We start from the raw sequence: 16,641 nt of genomic DNA on the forward strand, positions 1-16,641 counted from the left end.
TATTTTTCGTGATATTAAATTATTAATGCAATTATTCAGTGCTTTTGTGTGGGGGCGGTCTTCATGTAATAAATTGCCATATGAATCACTATAAGGCAAATCATAATAATCTTGAATTTGCCCATACAAGAATAAGTATGTGTTATCGTAGCAATAATAACACATTATCTGATCTAGACCTCCTGGAAATATTTATGCCTGTTTATTAGTTTCCACACTGCAAATATAACTATACACACACTCAATATTGTGAATATCTGAGAGACTCACAAAGTCTTACCTAGCTACGATCTGTAGACTGTGTTTGCATCTTCTTAGGGAATTGGTGTTTGCTTTGGGGATACCCAGCTAATTCTTTAATCTGTAGACTGAATGTGAATCTGTAGGAATGTAAGAAGTGACCATATCCTTGGCACAGGCAGCTGTCTTTCTGAGCACAGAGCTACAATCAAGGGAGTATACCATGCCTGGCAACATTCTGCTAAACTCTATTTGTTTATGTAAAAGTATAAAGAATATGCTATACATATGCTAAGTTCTCTAAAATAATTTTATTTCAAATAGAAGAGATTTCTATAGAGCTATTATATAGAAAATATTTTGCCTTTGATTATCTCATGTTATGTACCCATGGCAATTGTAAATACAGAACAGCTGTATGTACATTTACTAAAGATAAAGTTCAAGGTTAACTCTTGTGCATTCCCTTTGGCCTTTATTATAACAGAACTGACTATATGACTGCCACCTGGACCGAGTGCTTCTTTTAGTACAGTTAGTGATCTACTATATGTTTATGTTATGGAATGTCTTCTTGACCTGATTTCTACATACCGCTAACCAGTGCTCGAAGTGGGAATTTAGAGGTTGGGGTATGGCGAATTAATCTTTCCCCCCCCCTCCCCTTGGGCCCCTGCTTCCATATCACCCCTTTGTACGTCTCACCCCCCCCCCCCACTCTCCCTGCCTGCTCCCCTCTCTCACACCCTGCCCTTCTCACTAATTCCCTCTCTGTCACCCCCTACAATACTAACTGCCTGCCTCCCTCTGTCTGCCCCTCTCTCTATTCCCTCTCACATCCTCCCCTCTCTCTATTCCCTCTCACTACTTACCTCTGTCCTGCGCTCAGTGCGCTGCTGGAACGGAGCTGCAAGGATTCAGGAGCATGGGTCCCACGTTGCTGGTGCAGTTGTGCGAACCAATGAGAAGCTGCCACTTGGCAGCTTCTCATTGGCAGGTGGCCGCGAGCCCTGTGATTGGCTGGCTGCCGCGAGCCCTGTGATTGGCTGGCGGCTGCGAGCCCCGTGATTGGCTTGCGGCCGCGAGCCTTGCGATTGGCTGGCGGCCAGCGTGTGCTGACTGTAGCTGGGACCGAATGCTTTGTCCCGGCTACATGCCAGCGTGTCCGCTGCCGCTGATCGAGATGTGTCCCCTGCGGGACACATCTCTACACATTTCCGCCGCTGTTCCAGCGCTGGGATGCCATACTGCATCCCAGTGCTGGTGCATTCTTTTCTGCGGCTAAAATGAAGTGGGGCCGGGAAGTGGCGGTATGTCATACCGCCGTATACCGCCCCACTTCGACCACTGCCGCTAACTAATGTCCTAATAAAAAGACAATGAAAATCAAATTGTTTACATATATTAGAGACGTGTGGTTTGGTTTTCCTGAAATACAAAAACACCCGAATTTAGGGTTGCCAAGTCGAATCGGAATCACTTTTGGAGTTCTGAGTTGAATCAACTCCCGGTTCGGTTCTGCAGTCAGCTCGGAACTCAGAATTAAAAATCGAACTCGGGTTTTGGATTACATTTAAGTCCCTCCCCAGGTGCCATTGCTTGGGAGGGGAAGGAGTTTGTGAGAAGCATGCACAGGTCACTATGATCTGTGCACGCTTCTAAAGGGTTTTTTAAAGCCTTTCAAGTGTTAATGTTAAAGTGTAAGTGTTAAAGTGTTAATGTAAAAATAATGTGGGGTCCCCCGTCCAAAGAACAACCAGCCCTGGTTCAAAAAATATGTAGAAATTTGTATTTTTAGAACCAACACTGACTCTTGGATATGGCCCTGGTCCTAAAACTAAAGAGAAAAATTTACATAGGGGTACCCCATATTTTTAACACCAACACCATGCTCCACTAAGGCGGGGGGATGAAGCCACAGCTAGGGGTCACAGTTGTTGAGGTCTCCCAGCCAAAGCATTCTTCCCTCCTACTAGTTAGCCTAGGCTGGGGATTCCTGGGGAAGTGGGAACCCCCCAATAAAGGGGTCCCTCTTCCCGAGTTTACCCCAGGCCGGGGCTGAAAACCGATGCTATCCCCCACACCACGGGTGTTGGGTACGGGGGTTCATAAGTGTAAATAATAGATCCCAGCAAGCCTCCCCCACATGTCGGTACTTGGAGAACCACAAGTACCAGTATGCCGGGGCATTAAAGGCCCGCTGGTGCCTAAAGTCCCACTGTAAAATAAATAGTAAAATAATGACAGTATACATGCTGCACACAGTGACATTGGTGTGAGTGGAGGGTGAAGGCGCTGCTGCCACCAGTTTGTACATTGCTGCTGCTGTGGAACAGCTGGTATATAAACTGTATATATATATATAGTCCAGAACCACTCAGGTCACTCCAGGGCTTGCAAAACGTTTCTTTATGTATTACATAAAGAAACTTTTTGCATACCCTGGAGTGACCTGTGTGGTTCTGGACTATTCATATAGTACCACCCGATAGCTATATATACATATATATATAAAAATAAAAAAATGCGGCACTAGGAGGGCAAGATTTCTGATGCTAAAAACACGGTGTATTTGTCAACGTCTCAGGGCATCAGCCCTTTCATCAGGACACACTCATATACAGCATTGTCCTGAGTGCCGTGTCTTTTCTATTGGGATAAGCATTTGCGTTTTCTTCAAAGGCATCAGGGCCAGATGCATAGGTGATTTGGAGTGCCGGTAAGTTTGGGACTGTATATATATATATATATATAAGAAATCCAAAACGGGTAGCACTCCCACTGTATCCAGAGATAATAAGAGCTGGTGCCTTCCTAGGTATCCCACGGCGAGGATCCAACATAAACCAACTGTGTATTGGTGATGTATTTCTGAGTGCCGCCTTCATTGCAATATATATATATAGATGCAGCCTCAAGCGAGTGAAAAGTGTCTGTTTTTTCTCTTATTGCTCCTCTCCCTGCTGTCACATTGAGATAATACATGCCTCAGTTTATATTATGTGTGTCTGGATGTAATTGAGTCAAAGGGTTATATTTACTAAAATTCCAGTTTTTAGAAGTGGAGTTGTTGACCATGGCAACCAATCAGATTCTAGCTATTATTTTCTAGAAGGTGCTAGATAAATAACAGCTAGAATCTGATTGGTTGCTATGGGCAACAACTCCACTTCTAAAAACCCGCACGTTAGTAAATATACCCCAAAGAGTAATGTTTTGGACCTATATGACTCTTTCTCACTCTAACATAGGACAATTTTTTTTTTGCATCAAATAAACCAGTGTGTTTACAGCAACATTTCCAGGTTGCTGTTTTTTATCTTAGTACAGTATCTTTATCTTCTAGCAACTACGCGTATCTATTTCATCAGTGGAGTGCCCATTTATTCTCTTACTATATATGAATGTGTGTCTCTTCTATGATCATCCCCCACCATTCGCTTTCCTCTTGGGCCACACCTAAAATTATTGGTCGTTTGCGTTCTTACAACCCAGGAATAAAGGGTCTATTTACCAAATAGTGTTAGGAGACAGAGTGAAAAGTGATAAGAAAGTGATAAGGTGCCAGCCAATGAGCTTCCAACTGTCATTTTTCAAGCACAGCCTGTGAGATGACAGTTGGGAGCTGATTGGCTGGCACCTTATCACTTTCTTATCACTTTTCACTCTGTCTCCTAACACTGCTAAGTAAATAGACCCCAAAGTCTTGCTACACAACAACCAGCAATAGAAAATCAGCCATTGTCACAGGCTTCTTAGATGGCTATCTTTACTGTACCTTTAGTAAGTTATTTCAGTAATGACATCATTTTCGAAACGTCCTATTAATTAAATTAGATTAAGCGCCTTACACAACATCAAACAGACTTTTCCCAGCCAGCCCAGGCCAGTAAGACCGAAGCAGCTGAAGCCCTCAGATCCGATAACTGCTGTAAAGTGAAGGTGATAGTTCAAGCTTCTTGTTTGTAAAATGTATTTTAACAGTACAGTAAATACCACTGACTGCCAAGGGGATGGGTACAGTATGTAATTAACTGGCTTTCTTGCTTTTGACCCTTTGGCTACTAAGGACACATTAAACCTGTCCTATTTATAAGAGTCAGTACTCATGAAGCTGAGTCCCACTAGTCCTAGCATGACAAAAAAAAACACAAGACACAAGAATTTGGAACAAGACGTCTAAATGAGTCTCAATATAAGAAATGGCACTATATACACAGATGCATACAGTATGTTATCCAAGCTCAAAAAGATTTTTGTATACATTGATTCTCATAAACAAGGCCACTCCGGCACCAGCAGAGACCAAAGCAGCTAACAGTGTTGGAAGTGGATCTATTGCCACTGCAGCTGGGTACAGTCCAGGGGCTGGCTGGTTACTTTTAGCCTGGGGGGCAAATGCATGCAGGCGGCCCTGGCAGATGGGTAGCGTGTAGCCAGGGTGCCCGAAGAACATGCGTGCTACAGTGCCCCCCCCCTCAAGTGTTCCAGGGAGGAGGTGGGTCCATATGGGATTAAAGATTAGGAACAGCCCCGTTGTGGTGCCCATATGCAGTGCCCTCCTGTGCCCCAGGAGAGGATCCCCTTATGCAGGCCTCCAGTAGTGATCCCCCTATGCAGTGCCCCTTATACAGTGCCTCCAGTAGTGGTCCCCCTGTGCAGTGCCCCTTGTGCCCCCAGTAGTAAGCCCCTTATATAGTGCCCCCATTAGTGGTACCACCTATGCAGTGCTCCTTATATAGTGCCCCCAGTAGCAGTCCACACCCCATGCAGTGCCCCCAATAGTGGTAACCCTTATGCAGTGCCCCTTAAATAGTGGCCCCAGTTATAGTCTCCCCCCTATGCAGTACCCCCAGTATTGCCCTTTTAATAGAGCCCCCAGCAGTGGTCCCTCGATGCAGAGCCCCCAGTGGTAGTCCCCTCCCCCCTTTTGTAGTGCCCCTAGTAGTAGTCCCTTCCCCCCTATGCAGTGCCCCTAGTAGTTGTCCCCTCCCCTTGTAGAGCCCCTAGTAGTAGTCCCCCCTTGTAATAGTAGTCCCCCCCTTGTAGTGCCCCCAGTAGTAGTCCCCCCAGTTGTAGTTCTCCCCTTGAAGTGCCCCCAGTTATAATCCCCAGTAGTGGTCCCCCCTTGTAGTGCCCCCCCATGTAGTGCCCCCAGTAGTGATCTCCCCCTTGTAGTACCCCCAGTAGTGGTCTCCCTCTTGTAGTGCCCCCAGTAGTAGTCCCTCCCTCTTGTAGTGCCCCCAGTCCAGTAGTGGTTCCCCCTTTGTAGTGCCACCAGTAGTCCCCCCCTTGTAGTGCCCCCAGTAGTAGTAGTCCCCCCCTTGTATTGCCCCCATTAGTAGTAGTCCCACCCTTGTATTGCCCCCATTAGTAGTAGTCCCCCCTTGCAGTGCCTCCAGTAGTGGTCCCCCCTTGTGGTGCCCCCAGTAGTGGTCTCCCCCTTGTAGTGCCAGCCTCCCCCCCAGTAGACACACGTAGTAAAAAAAAAAAAAAAAACACTTACCTGAATCCCCGCTCCCGCCGTCGCCACCCGCTCCTCCGTCTGTCCTTCCCGGGCATTATGGGATAGACGTCATATGATGTCATGACGCCTCTCCCATTGCCCACTGCGGGAGCCGGAAGATGGAGCGGCTCCTGCAGTGGGCGCAGCAGCAGCTAATGAGAGTCTGACAGACTCTCATTGGCTGCTGATCAAAACAAACACACAGCTGCCGGTGCTGGTGGCTGTGTGTTTGTCACTTGTGTAGCGCTGACCGAACTCCGTCCGTTCAGCGCCACACATGCGGTGCAGTCTGTGTCACAGTGGCACAGATTGCCCGCGGCCCGCATGATGCTGCGGCCTGGGGGGCACATGGCACCCTGCCCCAAGGCCCAGCCCGCCACTGGTACAGTCTGTATGGGACTTGGAGGTGAAAGTTCCACTGGAGCATCCTTTAGTTGTGTGTACTGTACGTGTTGTGTGTAGGTGATCTGGAGCGTCCATAGAATGCTCCAAATCAGCAATGCACTTACCAGTGCTGCCAGCCCAGCCCCATCCACATGATGCAATGATGTCATGCGCTTGACATCATGACGACGGGCACAAAGGGGGAAGGGCTAGCACAGGGCGCATTTAAGCCCTGTTACGGCCCTAGTATGCCTTTTACAGTATCTCCGACTTGTGTAAGCGCGATTATATCTCAGATCCAGAAGTCACGACAGAGAGCTTGAAATTTACAGTAAAGGGGCTGAAAATATTGAATCTTATTTTCCCAGACTAGTGTCACAATTTCATGCATTTCATAAATTCATTTCCCATGTTATGTTTTGTTTTCTCACTCAATGAAAATGTTCCAATTTTAGATGCATTCAATCATTTTCTATTTTTGTATCTTAAAACCCCAGGCATGATTGCTGACCTTAAATTTACAAAAATATGTTGCGGATATTTTCTAATGAAGTTACCAGATACTATACATAGCGCAGTACGGTGAGACAAAGTTACATTTTATAATCCCCAAGATATTTGCCCATATTTAGAAATTGATATAAAATGCCTGCATCTGGAAATGCCATATCCCACCTCATGCTGTATCTTGCTGTATCTATTCTGTGTTTTCTTTGGGTTATGGTCTTCGCCACATATTTTGCTTATTGACATTATTGCATTAAAAAAAAAAACATGGCCTCCAAATGGAAACATTTCTAAATTGATTTTAAAATAAGATCTTAAACGGCACTCTAGTGGGAACATGTTGTTACAAAAAATTATGGGCATGCATTAAAATGTCACTATCATGCTACATAATATGACTATATATTAACTTTGAGATTTTATTTTTATTGTAAACGTAAAATAAGAGAATTTTTTTTTCGGTGAATGGTATGTGGAACTCAGATGAACTTAGAATTAATCTATGTATGTAGACTTTAAATATAAACAAATAGTTAATGAATCAGTGTTAGGAGGCGTATACTTTGCACCTTCTATAGGAAAGGTTCCTGTACATTCTGATACTGATGATCTGTAGTAAACCCAGCGCATATGTTTCTAATGCAGAGGCGTATGTTGTTGAGATGTGTACAGTTCTGCATATGTGTGGAAAGATGTCGTTTTTCCATGCACACTTCTATTACAAACCTAAGGAGAGATCTATCAAACTTCTGAATTGGAGAAGTTGTTTATAACAACCAATCAGCTATCATTTATCAAGTACAATCTATAAAATTATAGGTAGAAACGGATTGGTTGCTATGGGCAACTACTGCACCTCTAGAAGGCTTGATACATCTCCCTCTTAGTATCACAATCCTGCAATAAACAGCACTGATGTGCTCCACGGGATTTGATCCTGGGACCTTGTGTTCTTAAAGCTGGGACACACTAGACAATATGTCATCCGATCCGGCGGATCAGAGCGACATTCCAGGCACATCGTCTAGTGTGTACCTGCTATGTTGCTGTGTGTATCAACATGTCAATGCCGGCTCCCCCGCCAGGTCCCGCCACTAACGAGGTCATACACAGTAGACATCGTCTAGTGTGTATCGGCCTTTAGACCAGCAGATCTGCCAATTGAGCTACAGCAGCTCCTGTTTAGTTTACCTTTTGTTCGGTTAATCTGGTTTCTACTGATGTCTATGATCTCCGCCCCCTTCCTGGCCACAGCCAATCACCTAAAGGCTGTGGGTATTTAAGGCTGGAAGTCAACACGCTCAGGGCCTCATTAACCAATGAGTTTTATAATTCTCAAGGAGAGATAAAACTCGCTTTGTATGATAAATGGTGCTCCAGCCCATCAGCTCCCAACTGTCATCTTTCAAACAGATGACAGCCGAGAGCTGATTGGCTGGGGCACAATTATCATACGCAATAAGTTTTATCACTTGTTGTGAATGATAGAACTCGTTTATAAATGAGGCCCTCAGTGTTGGTATATTACCTATCTGCCTGGATTGTGCTGTACCTGCTGTTATTCTGTCTCCTGATTATTGTTGCTGACCTGGTCCTGATTATTGTTGCTGACCTGGTCTGTCAATTCATTATTGTTACTTTCTGGCTTCCCCCAGCATGTTTCCTGGAAGTTCTCTTGTCTGCCACTAGCCTCGACCATGGACTGTGACATAACTATTATGATTACTTGACTTTTTGGATCTTGCTTCCATGACTTGAACTCCTGTTCATTGTTATAACCTGATATCCTGCTTAATTAAGAGAATATGGGCTTGGCTGCATCCGACATACAGGTCGCGGCCCTCAGAATAGGTTCCCCTATACAGGTGCTGGTGAATTCTGGATGGAGTGGAGAGGACTTTCAGCGTAGTGAACAGGCCGGGTCAGAACCAAACGGAGAACCAGGTACCAGGGAGCAGAGGTGTGCAGGTCAAACCAGATTGCCAAACGCAGTACCAGGGATTAGACAGAAGCAGGTCAGAAACAAAGCCAGGGTCAGGAACAGACTTACAGAGGCTGATTGCAGGAATCCTCCAATCAGTGCAGCTGGTGATTGCACTGAGCTGGATAATAGACTGCAACTGATATTTGCTGAGTAAGTTCACTGGAACAGCTTGTGATTCCTAAACTGGAATACAGCAGTACACAAATCCGGACACAGGAACTGTAGATATGGAGCCAGATGGCAGTGATGTAATTCTGCACAAAGGATCCACAGGATAGAACTTAACACTGGGAAGTAACTCTTTGCTCTGGCACCAGTGGGAGTTCTCACAGGGGATATGAATCTGCTGCCAGTCCCTGATAGGCTGCTGAGGTCAGCTGAGGCAGGAGCACTCCCACTGGAAGAATGCTAGAAGCTGACATAGTGCATGATGGTGATGTCAGTGCATGGTTCTCGAACAAGGTCAGGCAGAAATCCTGACCTGCAGCAAATGGTAATGTATGTCACACAATTTTGAGCAGAGTGTGACAGAAGCAATAACAACAGGCCTTACTAGAGAGGCAATAACAACAGGCCTCCATAGAGGAGCAATAACAACAGGCATCTATAGAGGAGCAATAACAATAGGCCTCCATAGAGGAACAACATCAACAGGCCTCCATAGAGGAGCAATAACAGCAGGCCTCCATAGAGGGGCAATAACAATAGACCTACATAGAGGAACAACAACAGGCCTCCAAAGAAGAGCAATAACAACAAGCCTCCATAGAGGGATAATAACAGGCCTCCATAGAGGAGCAATAACAGCAGGCCTCCATAGAGGGGCAATAACAATAGACCTCCATAGAGTAAAACAACAGGCCTCCAAAGAAGAGCAATAACAACAGGCCTCCATAGAGGGGCAATAACAATAGACCTCCATAGAGGAACAACAACAACAGGCCTCCATAGAGGAACAACAATAGACCTCCATAGAGGAACAACAACAGGCCTCCAAAGAAGAGCAATAACAACAGGTCTCCATAGAGGGGCAATAATAACAAGCCTCCATAGAGGGGCAATAATAACAGGCCTCCATAGAGGAGCAATAACAGCAAGCCTCCATAGAGGGGCAATAATAACAGGCCTCCATAGAGGAGCAATAACAGCAAGCCACCATAGAGGAGCAATAACAACAGGCCTCCGTAAAGGAGAAATAACAATAGGCCTCCATAGAGGAGCAATAACAGCAAGCCACCATAGAGGAGCAATAACAACAGGCCCCGTAAAGGAGAAATAACAACAGGCCTCCATAGAGGAGCAATAACAGCAAGCCACCATAGAGGAGCAATAACAACAGGCATCTATAGAGGAGCAATAACAACAAGCCTCCATAGAGGGATAATAACAGGCCTCCATAGAGGAGCAATAACAACAGGCCTCCATAGATGAGCAATAACAATAGGCCTCCATAGAGGAACAACATCAACAGGCCTCCATAGAGGAGCAATAACAGCAGGCCTCCATAGAGGGGCAATAACAATAGACCTCCATAGAGGAACAACAACAGGCCTCCAAAGAAGAGCAATAACAACAAGCCTCCATAGAGGGATAATAACAGGCCTCCATAGAGGAGCAATAACAGCAGGCCTCCATAGAGGGGCAATAACAATAGACCTCCATAGAGTAACAACAACAGGCCTCCAAAGAAGAGCAATAACAACAGGCCTCCATAGAGGGGCAATAACAATAGACCTCCATAGAGGAACAACAACAACAGGCCTCCATAGAGGAACAACAATAGACCTCCATAGAGGAACAACAACAGGCCTCCAAAGAAGAGCAATAACAACAGGTCTCCATAGAGGGGCAATAATAACAAGCCTCCATAGAGGGGCAATAATAACAGGCCTCCATAGAGGAGCAATAACAGCAAGCCTCCATAGAGGGGCAATAATAACAGGCCTCCATAGAGGAGCAATAACAGCAAGCCACCATAGAGGAGCAATAACAACAGGCCTCCGTAAAGGAGAAATAACAATAGGCCTCCATAGAGGAACAACAACAGGTCTCCATACAGAATCAGTAACAGGAGCATAGAGGAGCATTATTGGACGGAACACATAATCAATATGTTGTCATGTGATCGGGACCCTTATGAATCATCTATTCTGATCTATGGCTATTAATACATTAAGATATGATTCCTTCTAAACATAGATATTAAGTTTTGTTTTACCTTGTCTCTAATTGTTCTTCCTATTTCACTTTTATTCTGAAAATGTGTGAGAATTATCTATAATGAATCCAGGCCACTATAGTCCACGTGGACTTCATTTTCTTCATTGATTCTTCATTTTATGGGGTATTTACAGTATATGAATACCAACTTTGGACTCCATACTGCCTCTGAAGAAGCTGTCTGGTACGGAGAAACGCATTAGGTAGGTGTTTCACTGAGCTTGGTTGTACAGTCTAGCTTAACCACTTCACTGCTGGATCATTAGATCTGCCATCTGCAAATACATTCTGGCTCCACAAAAGTTCTTAAATACAGCTTCTCGCCACCTATCTGGGGATTTTCCAACACCCGCATGGGACTGCATATAGCTGCAGGGAGGCCTATTCTTTGGCATTTAACAATCTCCAAGTCTCGTGGACTAGAGACTTTGTACTGGTAATTAACCATCTATAATTGCATATAGGCATTCTATCCAGAGATATTTCCAATTACACAGCCCTTCAGCTTTTTGGACTTTATTACAAAATGTTGCAATATCTATACTCCTAGAAATACTTTATTCATGTGTTTAACACTTATTATTAATGCGATTTTATTCTATATGTTTCTGTTTTTTTGTGCTTGTTTTTATGTATGGATTGCTTGTCGGTAAAAATATTTTTAATATCAATTCTCACGCAGATTCTAATCAATCATTGATTGCATACAGTTTTGGACAGTTATTGTTTCTGCGTATTTAATTAAAGACTTCCTGCAAGAGAAGAGACCTAGCTTGGGAAAACTGGGACGCATAGGAAACTTAACGCATAAGCCCAGGAGAGATATATTAGAGCTATAGCTGTGGGAGGGAGGGAACTTTTTGTGCCACTTATGAATTAATGCCCAGTCACTTATGAATTATTGCCCAGTGATATGCCATGTTGGTAAGTGTAGCCCTGATCCTACAACTTTACTTATTTAATGTCAACACTATATGAATACAACTTTTTACCAGACATAAGAAAATGTCTTTTTAATTCTTGCATCATCAAAAACAACCTGCACCAAACAGGTGGCAGACGGCTCTGGGCAAGCCAAGACATTAACTAAAAGTGGAAACTGTTGCCATGGAAAGAATGTTGACATGCTATTTTCCATCTGTTTAAATAAACTGCAGAATAAAGCATATTAACATGTTTCCCTTACTAAGATTTCTGGAACAGAAAAACTTAGCAATTAATTAACATCAAATGACAACCATTGATTGGATCATTCATCAACCCATATATCAACTTAAAATGGAAACATTTTCCTAAGACACCATAATAATTATTCCCTGTCACCAGAAAGGTCATATTGGATCATTGCCCCATTTCAAATGTATTTAGCTTATCTCTCAATACGAGAATTCCTATTACAGTGCATGGATATGTGTCTCTGTTCTTTAATTTTCCGTCTGTGTAAAGAACATGTACATAACATCAGTGACTCTAGCAATCACTATTTCAAAAATGTAAATTCCTAACATGTGATTCTATCAGAATAAGTTATAGGTGAACTGTGGCAGAATAAATAGTCTGTTACTTCAAGTGACGATGTAAGATTGTGAGCACATATTTGTGTTTCCCCTTATAACTATTTGTATTAGTATTCTAAGGGCCTGATTCAGAGGGATGCAATCGGGAAGCCGGCTGACGTTATACCGACAGCCGGCTTCCCGACTGAAATAATCCTGGCGAGGGTGAAATGACCGGCGTCTAGATGTAGACGCCGCTCATTTTACCAACTCTGGGAGACCGGCGCCCAGCAACCCGATCGGAGGGATCCTGGGCGCCGCGAGCGGACAGCTGCGGTGGGGGGTTAGGCTTAGGGCTCCCAGGGGGGACTTAGGGTTAGGCACCCCCCCGGGAGGTTAGGATTAGGCTAGGGGGAGGGAGGGTTAGGGCTAGGCACCCCCGGGGGGAGGTTAGGGTTAGGCACTCCCCCTGGGGACTTAGGTTTAGGCAGCGGGGAAGGGGGGGTTAGGTTTAGGCACTTAGAGGGGGGATTAGGGTTAGGCACTTGGGGGGGAGGTTAGGGTTAGGCACCCCTAAGGAGGGGTTAGGGTTAGGGGGTAGGTTAGGTTCTAAGATCTAATAGAGGCATGCCTCTAAGTATGGGGGGGGGTGGCCTTGAGCAATGATGGACACCTTGGATGTGTCATGTGACCAGGAAGTGCACTGCAGTGTTTAGAGATCGGAGCTCAGCATCAGCAGCATGAGAAGACACAGTGATGCAGGTAGGAGAATCAATCATCACTGAAGATTAGTATAGTGAGCACTCCCAGCACTCAGACCCATTTCCATGTGTGCCTTCTCAGCCATTGACCTGACTGCATGTCACTGGCATCGATAGTACCAATGTTTACGCTATTGTCCATTGTCGGACGAATATGAGAAGGTAGCAGTGGGCGTCCCTATGCTATGTCCATCGTTCGCACCATAAAACTTGCACCAGCCCTATGACAGGTGCAGTTTCTCTGTCCGTGTATGGCTTCCTGTGTGAGCGGTTCTGCATCTATGTACGCAGCCGCTATAAGCCACATGCTCTCGACACTCCCAAGACATGCACATAAAATGGACCATCTCTGTGTGTGCGCAGAGTAATTCCAACTCTGTGCACACGCTATCTAGATGCATACACAGTACAGCTAGACGCATGCACAGGAGGAAAAATTGCTCCACTGCATTCTACATTTGCAGCGTGTGTAACTCAGAATCATCCCTAGTAAGTAAAGATATGTAAAAAATGATAATAAATTACAGTATACCATTGGTGCCCAAACTTTCTTGAATCACAGTGCCCTACAGTATAGGCATATTTTTCATGGCATCGCTAGGCCAACATTTGCTAAGTAAATGGTACTTACCTGTCATCCTTAGGGTTAGTTATGTGGTGGTGTACAGGGATTATGCTTGTGTTTTTGCACGTTTTTATGATTGGCAGCCACCAGCTCTAGTTTTGCCCATCACATTGACTATACATATTTTTTAGGTCCAGGACCATCAACCCGCACCCCAGTGTGCCACGGCACCCACTTTGGGAACCACTTAATTATACAATTATGTTATAGCAGGAAGTGGCAAAAATGATATGAAGAAGTGATAATTATTTATTTTTAAAAAAATTGCTACTTACGTGTTAATCATAAGCATAGGCAAACTCAGCGGGGGTTTCCAGATGACCGGAGACCCCACCCACAACAGCCCAGCTGACGGCCACAACATGCAGTATAAGGGGCAGAATGCATGCCCAGTTGTAGCATATTCTCCCATCAAGTCTGCTGAGTGTGTGTGGATCTGAGCGCTCAATCAGTGCGCCGGACCAGAGATACCAGAGAGCAGCTTGTAGTTGGCTTACCATGATCGTTGGTCTAATATATGTTTGAAAAAAACAAAATATGCAAGGGGTGGTTTTGGCAAAACCAAATCCAGATCCAAAACCAAAACACGGGGGTCGGCGCACATACCTAGTTATATCCTATGGTCAAAGGTCGATCTGGAATTTTCACTGACTCCGAATTTGTCACTTTGCATTGTCACCTTCCGCTGGTCAGATTGCGGGCACATCTGCCCTGGGGCCCATAGTCATATGAGTGTCTCCTGTCTGTGTGCTGGGCCTGTCAATTTTACTTGAATTACGGGTATTATGTTGCCTTCATTATGTCATTGTTTCCCTGAAATCTGTCTAATAATACGTGCACGCTATTTAATTAACTGTTAGTAAATAAATAAATAATTGGCTATCTGCATTAACCAGCTATATGCATCTACGCCTGTCCTCTATACTTCTTTCCTCCATTCATTGCCACCCTCTGGTTTTCTATGTATAATGTTATTTTTTGCCTTCGGCGCGCGTGGCAAAAAATGGGCGTGGTCACTTAAAAATGGGGCGTGTCAACTTGACACACCCCTTTATTTTCAAACTGAACATTCCTATCCATATGCACCTTAACCCCAGTAGTACCCCCAGTATGCAGTTGTGGTCCCTCTCATGCAGGCCCATAGTAGTGCCCCTTATACAGTATCCCCAGTAGTGGTCCCTCTTATACAGCCCCCAATTAGTTCCCCTTACTCAGTACCCCCAGTAGTGGCCCCCCCAAATGCAGTGCCCCACGTAGTGTTCCCCCTTATGCAGTGCCCCCAGTAGCAGTCCCCACAATGCAGTGCGCCCAGTAGCGGTATCCCCTTATGCAGTGCCCTTTTATATAGTGCCCCCAACAGTAGTCCCCCCCATGCAGTTTTCCTAGTAGTGGTCCCCTTATGCAGGCACCCTGTAGTGATCCCCCCTATCTAGTGCCCCCTGTAGTGGTCCCCGCAGTGCCCCTAGCAGTAAGCCCCTTATATAGTGCCCCCAGCAGTAGTGTCCCCCCCTCCCATGCAGTGACCCCAGTAGTGGTCCCCCTGATGCAGGCTCCCAGTAGTGACCCCCCCCTATCCAGTGGTCCCTGTAGTGGCCCTTCCTATTATTGCCCCCATTAGTGGTCCCCCGAGTGCAGTGCCTCTAGTAATACTAGGCCCCTTTTAGAATGCCCGCAGTGGTAGTCCCCAGTAGAGTAGTCCCCAGTAGAGTAGCCCCCCCCCCAGTAGAGGTCCTCCCAATGGCACCCCCAGTAGATGTCCCCCCCTGTAGATGTCCCCCCCAGTAGTAGCCAACCCCTCCCCCGTTGTGCACATAGGTTTAAAAATAAATAAATATATATAAAAATATACTTACCTGATTCCACACTGCTCCTGTCCGCGATGCCGATGCCGCTCCCACCCTCCAGTCCGCCCGGGCTGGCGCGCTCAGCATTATGGGACTGACATCATGACGTCATGACGTCAGTCCCATTACCCACTGCAGGAGCCGGACGGAATTGGGTGCTGCAGCAGTCAATGAGAGTCTATCTGACTCTCATTGGCTGCTGTTTAACACACGCATCGCCGCCAGCGCTGGCGGCGATGCGTGTGTTATGCACAGCCTGAGCCCGCCTCCTGGCGCTATTGGGCAAGCGCTCAGGGGGAGGGAACGGGCTCAGGCGTGCAGCACAGGACTGGCGCTGGAAGCCTACAGCCGGTCCTGTGCAAATGTGTAGCACTGACCGCACTAATTGCGGTCGGCGCTACACTGGCTAACTAGGGCAGGTGGGCCGGTACCGTGGCCGGCGGCGCCCCCCCGCGCCGCCGGTCCAACGGAGCCCAGGGCACGAACCCCGCTCGCCCTGCCCTAGTTACACCACTGTGTATGAGTGTTATTCTATGACACGTGTGTTAGGTATTATTGGGAGAATTTTGTTGCCTGGGATGGGTCCTTGTTTATCCGGTTCTTGCAAGGGCCCCTTTCTCACTTTGGGGCTTGTCTGTATTCCCTCTTCTGCCTTGGCGACTGGTATCTATGTCGACAGTTGTCCTTGCGATCTTTATTGCGGTCGGGAATTCCATTATGCACGGGCACCCTAGGAGGCATTGCTGTCCCTGGTGCCCTCTGGTGGTTCAGGCCGGCGGGATTGGGGGTGTTCCTGTTCTGCTGGAGTCTCTGTGCCAGCACCATTGGTGGTGACAGTGGTGCTCCGGGGATGAGGGGCAGGGCATGACACAGATGTCCCTTGTTTCCGTTAGATAGCGGGTCAGTTGCAGTTGTTGCTGTATGCAGTGTCTGCATTGTTGGCCATGGCTCCACACGGCTACAGCATTTGGGTTCTGTTGCCAGCCTGCTTCCTTCCATTGTGGATGCCCTGTCTTCTTTTATGTGGACAGTAGTAGGTTGGCGGGTGGTGTGCGCATGTGTTAGCAGTGTTTT

Source organism: Taudactylus pleione, unplaced genomic scaffold (genome assembly GCF_031769625.1).
Source record: "Taudactylus pleione unplaced genomic scaffold, aTauple2 ptg000206l, whole genome shotgun sequence".
NCBI classification, from domain to species: Eukaryota; Metazoa; Chordata; class Amphibia; order Anura; family Myobatrachidae; genus Taudactylus; species Taudactylus pleione.